The sequence below is a fragment of the Limanda limanda genome, chromosome 20 (genome assembly GCF_963576545.1).
Source record: "Limanda limanda chromosome 20, fLimLim1.1, whole genome shotgun sequence".
Classification (NCBI taxonomy): domain Eukaryota; kingdom Metazoa; phylum Chordata; class Actinopteri; order Pleuronectiformes; family Pleuronectidae; genus Limanda; species Limanda limanda.
Genome location: NC_083655.1, coordinates 18,208,974 through 18,216,023, shown reverse-complemented (window position 1 = coordinate 18,216,023; position 7,050 = coordinate 18,208,974). Strand labels below are relative to the sequence as shown.

General features: G+C 39.3%; 1 protein-coding gene across 2 annotated transcripts in view; it reads left to right on the top strand.

The window, feature by feature from the left end:
* Positions 1 to 685: 685 nt before the first annotated feature.
* The window catches only part of znf438 (zinc finger protein 438), a 44,577-nt gene continuing 38,212 nt past the window's right edge, over positions 686 to 7,050 (top strand). For both annotated transcript variants that reach the window (XM_061093715.1, XM_061093714.1), the window contains exon 1: positions 686 to 752. The gene's annotated coding sequence lies outside the window, so the exon portion shown is untranslated. The remainder of the gene's footprint in view (positions 753 to 7,050) is intronic.

Genomic DNA, 7,050 nt, shown 5'->3' with positions numbered 1-7,050 from the left:
TTTATTTATCCACACACCAGGGAAATGCAGTTGTTACAGCAGCAGACAAGTCAGAATGAGGTAGACAAGAGAATATAAAATATTAAAAAATAGCAATAGAATAAAACAAATCATAAAAGACATTTGAAAATTTACATTTCATACACCATTCATTGCAGTGGTTTGTTTGAAAAAGTAAAGTGCAGTGGCACAGGAGGATTGAACCAGCAAGTCGACAAAACTGAATTCAGGTCATTTGGATGTTGAGGCTTCTTTAAGGTGAATTCTCTCTCTATTGTCGGTTGTTTGTATTTCTCTGACAACGTTACAGTAACGCGTTACTGAGCTGCTCTGAGTCTGACAGCGCTGCTACAGGTTCCCACTCAGCGGCTGTTCTGATTGGCTGATCTGACCGAGAACAGTAGTCCCCGGGACTTGACGAGCCGTACCATTTCTGACAACAGGGGTGCAACGCTAAATTAACTACCGCTGGATGTTACTTCCTCGCCCTTCTAAAACACACATTGTTCACTAAAACGGAAACTTTAAACCATACTCCACACAATTGAATCCCGCTGGTTCTCATAACTCGAGCAATGTCATTTAAAAATAAGTCGGTCATGTCCCTGTGCCCCCCTCTGCATGAAGTCGACGGTTTGGTTCAAAATGGCTGAAGAGTAACAGATATGAGGATCGGCGACTTTACCAGGTATTTGGGGGAAATGAGCCTGTGTGTAGTCTGAAGGCGTCCCTCCACATAGCTGGGGATCCAGGTGAGACATGTTTAAAGTTAATCCCACATTTCCACCCAGCCCGCCGCTTTTACACCGAGGAAACGAGGCCAAACACGGCTGGTTTGCAGTGTTGTTACGGTATAGCCTCTCCATGCAGCAGGAAGCATCTGTGGCTTTAACTCTTTACTAACAGAATGAACAACAGCTTCAAACTCGAATAGCAGTCGCCTCGCAGCGCAGGGGTCGAGGCAGGATGCACACGCAACACGCAGCAGGTACATGCATGTGGCTAACGTGTCACTCAGTGTGTGTGGAGCTAATGCAGAGCAGGCCTGTGGCTAACCCTGCAGCTGTGCAGCGAGCAAAAGCGTCATTACTGTCAGATTCCCCGCGGTCAGTGCACAAACACACACGAGCTGAGATACGTGCAAACACACGCACTGAACTGTCTTCAGCAACTTCCGCCTTCAACTCATCTCCCGGACGTGCACCTGAGCTTGTTTACGTTGTGGAGGTGTGCACCTCAGAGGAGGAGGAGTTTCTGAAGGTGTGTGGAAGTGAGTGACTCTCCCTGAGTAATGCAGACTTGGATTGAGCATAGATCTCTGCCTTAAACATAGTTTGAATCAGTATTCAACGTTTTTGGTTGCTGTTGTTTTCGTAGCATGAGCTAAACACAGTGAGGAAGCTGTTCCCCATGTTGGAGCACATGTGTAAACACAAGGGTGTCACACAGAAGGTTTTGTCAAGCGTGAGAGATGATGCCTGGATATGTTCGTTCCATGGTGTGTTTACTTCTTCTGGTCATTGTAAGACTTTGCAAGCAAGGTCTGTTTCCCGGGATTGTACTTATATGTTTTAATTTAGTTTTATCTAGCTTTCTCTACAACAGGTTATTCATATTCTTTCTATCTATCTATCTATCTATCTATCTATCTATCTATCTATCTATCTATCTATCTATCTATCTATCTATCTATCTATCTATGTCTCTATCTATCTATCTATGTCTCTATCTATCTATCTATCTATCTATCTATCTATCTATCTATCTATCTATCTATCTATCTATCTATCTATCTATCTATCTATCTATCTATTTAGCAAGCTATCTAGCTCTCTATCTAGCTATGTGGATATAGATTTGATCCATTACAGTTTTTCTAACACACCCTTATTTGAATAATTTTACTGAGGTTTTGGTTCTCTGAGCCTTTTATCATAATTTTGTAATTTAGGTTGCACAGCACTTAATTCTTTGGTAAATCACAAAAGATCGGATGTGCTACTTGCAGGTGTGCAACATGAACTATCAATTTTGAGGCAGCAGTAGCCCAAGTGCACATTATAAGCATAATAATAGCATAATATGTTTATATCCCTTTAACACCGTTACAGAAAACATTCCCAGCACCAGTCTGATGTACTTCATTGTCATCAGTGGACAATTTAATTGACTCATTATCAGCCAGACGTAATAGTAGTGACTAAAGCCGTTTTCAGAAATGACTTGTGGGTAAAGTCCAGAGAATTAGATACAGACTCTAACCGCAGTTTGGCACGACAGATAAAAAAATAAAAAAACAAACAAAAAGAAATCAAATATATCATGATAATGTCACAGATGAAGATGTGGGGATAAGAGCTGAAGTCACTTCCTGCCACTGTTCAGCTGCTCTACCTCTCGCCAGAATAATAAGGAGGATTTGTTGCTGTTGTGAACCTCCCGCTGCATTGTGCATTTGTGAAAGACTGACTGTGGGTAAACTCCGGATCCAATTCTCCGGACCTTACCCGCAGGTCATGTCTGAAAACATTTAAGGTATTAGAATCAGTGTTAGGCCGGTGCAGACTTTTATATCTTAATGATGTGGCATTGATCAGGATGCAGTCTGTGATGTAGAGCATAATTCTGTGTTAATCCCAGTAATAATCTTTTTGTAAACATTTATCTTTCTGCATTTCTTTTTTCTCATGCCTCTCCACAGGAAGTGAACCATCAGGGTTGAAAGTTGTAGAAAGAGCACAAGGAGCTTGGTGCATTTGTATGGACAGCTGGAAAGCTTGCATAATATCACTTGGTCAGCTCTGAGACTACGATTAAATGTGACTTGTAGAATTTGGAGTACTCCTCTACTCCTCAGTTTAAAGTAACACTACCAGACTGAGACACATCAGTGGCCCTGCTGCGTTTCGTAAGAGAGTGAGACAATTACGATTGGAACACCTAAGATTTTAAAGGTTCAGTGTGTAAGATTTAGTGACATCTAGTGATGAAGTTTCATGTTGCAGCTGAATACACCTCACATTACCCTCCCCTTCCAAACATGAAAGAGAACCTGTGGAAACCTTCAGTTGCCATTAAAAACCCAGAAGGTATCTAGTTTGTCCGGGATTTGGGCTACTGTAAAAAACATGGCAGCCTCCGTAGAGACGAACTGCTGCTAATGTAAATATAAAGTATTTCAATATAAAGGGCCCATTCTAGGATAAAGAAAACAACAATTTGTACAATTTAAATGAAACACTAGTTATAACATATTGGATTATTTTATATTCAATTCATGCCAATAGATCCCTTTCACCTAAATCGTACACTGGACCTTTAAGTAATCTGGAACCTGATCAGCTGCGGTGAATTAAGACGGATTTTGTGGAGAGGTGAAAGAGAACAGTTCTCTCTAGTCAGAGCCATCTCATAGGAACTGGAAATCTCTCTCTGTGGTAAAGGGTCTGTTCCAGAGAGTGTTCCTGGTTTTCCTTTCCAGATGCAACAATTTAGTATTTTCACTATCTGCAGCAGCCCAGTTTTGGTCATAGGAAAGGAACGTTAAAGGTCAGGAAACCTCATGTATCTTAGGTCCTAATGTGGGGAAAGTTGATGAAAGCAGTATTTTGTTTTCATGAAAAGCTTCACTTTCACAGTTAACACTAGTTTACAATGGGGTGTTCGCACTACAAAGACAGTTTCCATTGGTTTTCCGCTGTTGTGTCTTCAGTGTCTCATACTGAGGGTAATTATATTTGCTGTGTGTCAGATCTGTTAAACAAAGGTCTGACTCGTATTAAGGAAACATTATTAAGACGTACGAAGAGAAAAAAAAACGGCTTTCACAGTATACAACTTTTTTCCTCTGTAGAAAAGTACTGTCTCAGCAACATTTTGTGCTGATGATGTAAAGGGAGTTACACCACACATATCAGCAAACACTTTTTAGCATTTGGTACAATGTTCACACTCAGAAACGGCCACAACAGAGACAATAGCTACTCTATGCTGCTTCTTGATTTTCAAAGTTAGATAGTCAGAAATGTTCTGGCTCAGAGCACATTCATAAGATGCTTTCCACCCTGCTGTTGAGTACAATATAGATTACTAGTACTAATGTAGATACTTATTCAAGAAGGCCCCTAATTTACAGATAACTGTAAATATGAATGTAAAAAGTAAATTTATTTAAATATAGATGGATTGTTTTGCCAAGTACTTTTTGGTGCAAACATTCTTCCAGTTAAACAACATGCTATACTCGTCTCCCAGAAAGATGTCTTTGCAAAGGGTGCTTACACCTTGGGGAGTCTTGCTAACCCTGGATTAGGTACGTTTTTGTACAATCAGTGTTTTATAATTAAAACTCTTTCTTTATTCCTGACAAGGTGGAGAGGTCTTTAAAACAGCAAATGTACCATCAAATATGGGAAATTAAATAAACATACATTATTACTAAAACGTTAACTGAATAAATAAATATGACATGTCCAAACTATGTGGAGAGCCCTTTTTTAGTAGAAGTAGACCAATAATTCAGCAAGGCTGATTTAAAGTTGTTGCAGATGGACATATTTTAGGTGTCAGGCCTATATTTTGTTTGTTATGCTGTGTCGCAAACTTGTTACTTTGGATAAAAGCATCTGCCAAATGAGTAAAGGTTATGTAAGGAAAAATGCATTACAGAATGCTGAACAAGGCTTTAGGCATTTGAGATTGTTTATGTTGAAAAGATAACCATAGGAACATATATTGTTATTTATATCCCAAGTCTTGATACCTTATCTGTATTGGCCTCAAAGTGTGAGTGTGGACAGGATTGCATAGGGGGACCTCTGTTTTTCTTAATTCCTGACTATTTATTTGGATTTAGCCACAGTGGACACTGTCACTCACTAATTACAGCAGAAACAGTCCCTGAAAACAATAGCTGTAACAGTAAGTCAGTTAACAGACTTACTTATAGAAAGAAAGTTAATCGGCTAACTTCACTAATTAGTCACTTGTCACTAATTTGAGAATCTAATTTGATAATCAATTGCTAAATGGAATTTTTTGGGCAATATTGTAAAAATGGAATAGTGTCAGATTCTCAAATGTGATAATTTGTTGCTTACACAGCTCAAATATCATGATAGATATTTTTCACAGTTTTACGTTGTTTTGCAGATGGAGCAGGTAATTGATTAGTTGAGAAAATAACCGCCAGATAAAATTTATAATGAAAATAATTGTAAATTGTCCAAAGGAAAACTGTATTGTCTGGATTATCAGAAGAGGTAAGGTATGCTATACGTGGATTTCTCTTTACAATCTGGGAAAATATAACCTGAAACATGCTACCATGAGAGTTAACTGGAAAAATATGGGTTCAGTTTTCTTTGGGTGATCTGACCCTTAAATGCTTGCAATATATAAAATGCCCCTCTACTTGTTGTGGCTGCTCTCTATTAGAGTGAAGGTCAATTCAGGTAACCAGGGTGTCGTATGGTTAATTTAGAGATCAGCCTAATATGAAGTAGTCGTCAGTTATGAAGCATATAAAGCTTTGATACTGGATCGGTTTCATCCGCTAACTTATGTTGCTGTTACCTTTTTGTTATTCCCTTCCAACCTGCTTTTCACTTTCGTAAGGCGACACATTTTGTCAAGATTTTCTGCCGAGTCAGAACATCTCCCTGCCTATAGATGAGTCAGAAAGAGGAACAGCCTTTACACAAACACACACAGACACACACACAGTGAAGGCCTTCTTCATCTTCCTGCTCACCGTGGGTAAACACCTCACACTTTTAAGGTTCATAGCATATGATTTTAAAAGAACAATTACACTGCGTGATGATATTTATCAGCAGGATATGAGTTAGGGGCTGGCATGTAAACCTGGCATCCAGCGTAAACACACACTATGCCGAATGACTGGAGCGTTTACTCTGGCTGCAGCAGCTCCAGTGTGGTTTCACATGTGGCGAGACATAGAGGGTGGAAGCAGGCAGAGGAAACTTAGATGCTTGTCTAACATTTCCGCTCAATCATAACCAAGATCATGTTACCATAACACACACACTCTCTCACAGACACACACATAAGGCGCCACTCATTGCAAGGCTTTGAAGTACGGATCTAAAGTCTGAAGAAAACTGAAAGCGTTCCCAAATCTTGTTGACATTTTACACTCGGGGTATGATGATGCAGCCAAACATCCAGTCACTCCGCATCAACTGTCTTGGACACTGTAGCTGCCACTGATTGTTTTTCTGGCTTAATTCTTGCTTAAAGGCTTGGCCTACTTTTTCAATTATGGCTTCATTACTTCACGGGTGCAATATCGGCACTACACAGCTGAATTAAAATACAGTGCTCCCCTAAAACAGTAGCACGCTGACTAATTCAGATCCTCTTTTGTGAGTTCTGGTGAAAAACATCAAGCTCCAGTCAATCAACCCATTTAGCCTAATTGATTAAAACCATTCTCATTTAAAGATTTTTTTTTTGTTATGCCTAAATTCAACCAGCTGATACATATCCCATCTGTTAAGTGCTGCCCAAATATGTCAAGAGTTGAGAGTTGAAGAACAAGGAAAGTGCATCTCTAGTCTGAATAATGAATGGAGACCATATTGTGGATGGAAAAAGGAGGATGTGGTTCAGTAATAGTCTGGTGAATATTACTTTCTCTGCTAAATTGTTGGTCTTGCTAGACTCTTGTTTCCAAGAAAAGATAATGAAAATTACATGTGAAGCCTAATGACTGACTTTTACAGGATTTGTAGGCTGCAGGCAGCGAAGGTATATTATTATATTAGGGTGCTCCTTGGAGAATTAGCATAGTTCCTGGCAGTGTTCCACTTCTAGCAAACCATTTTCAATGCCGTGTTCTGGGTAAATTTTTTTCCTAGTGTGGTAACATAAGAGGTTTATGTAGCATGGATATAACAGTCGACAACGTATATACATTGTTACTGGCTGGTAGAGGTGTGATTCTGTTATTTTGCTTACTGTACTGTGTATGTATGATACATGATACATCAAGTCTCTTCTAAAAAAAATTTTTTTTCAATTTTTTAG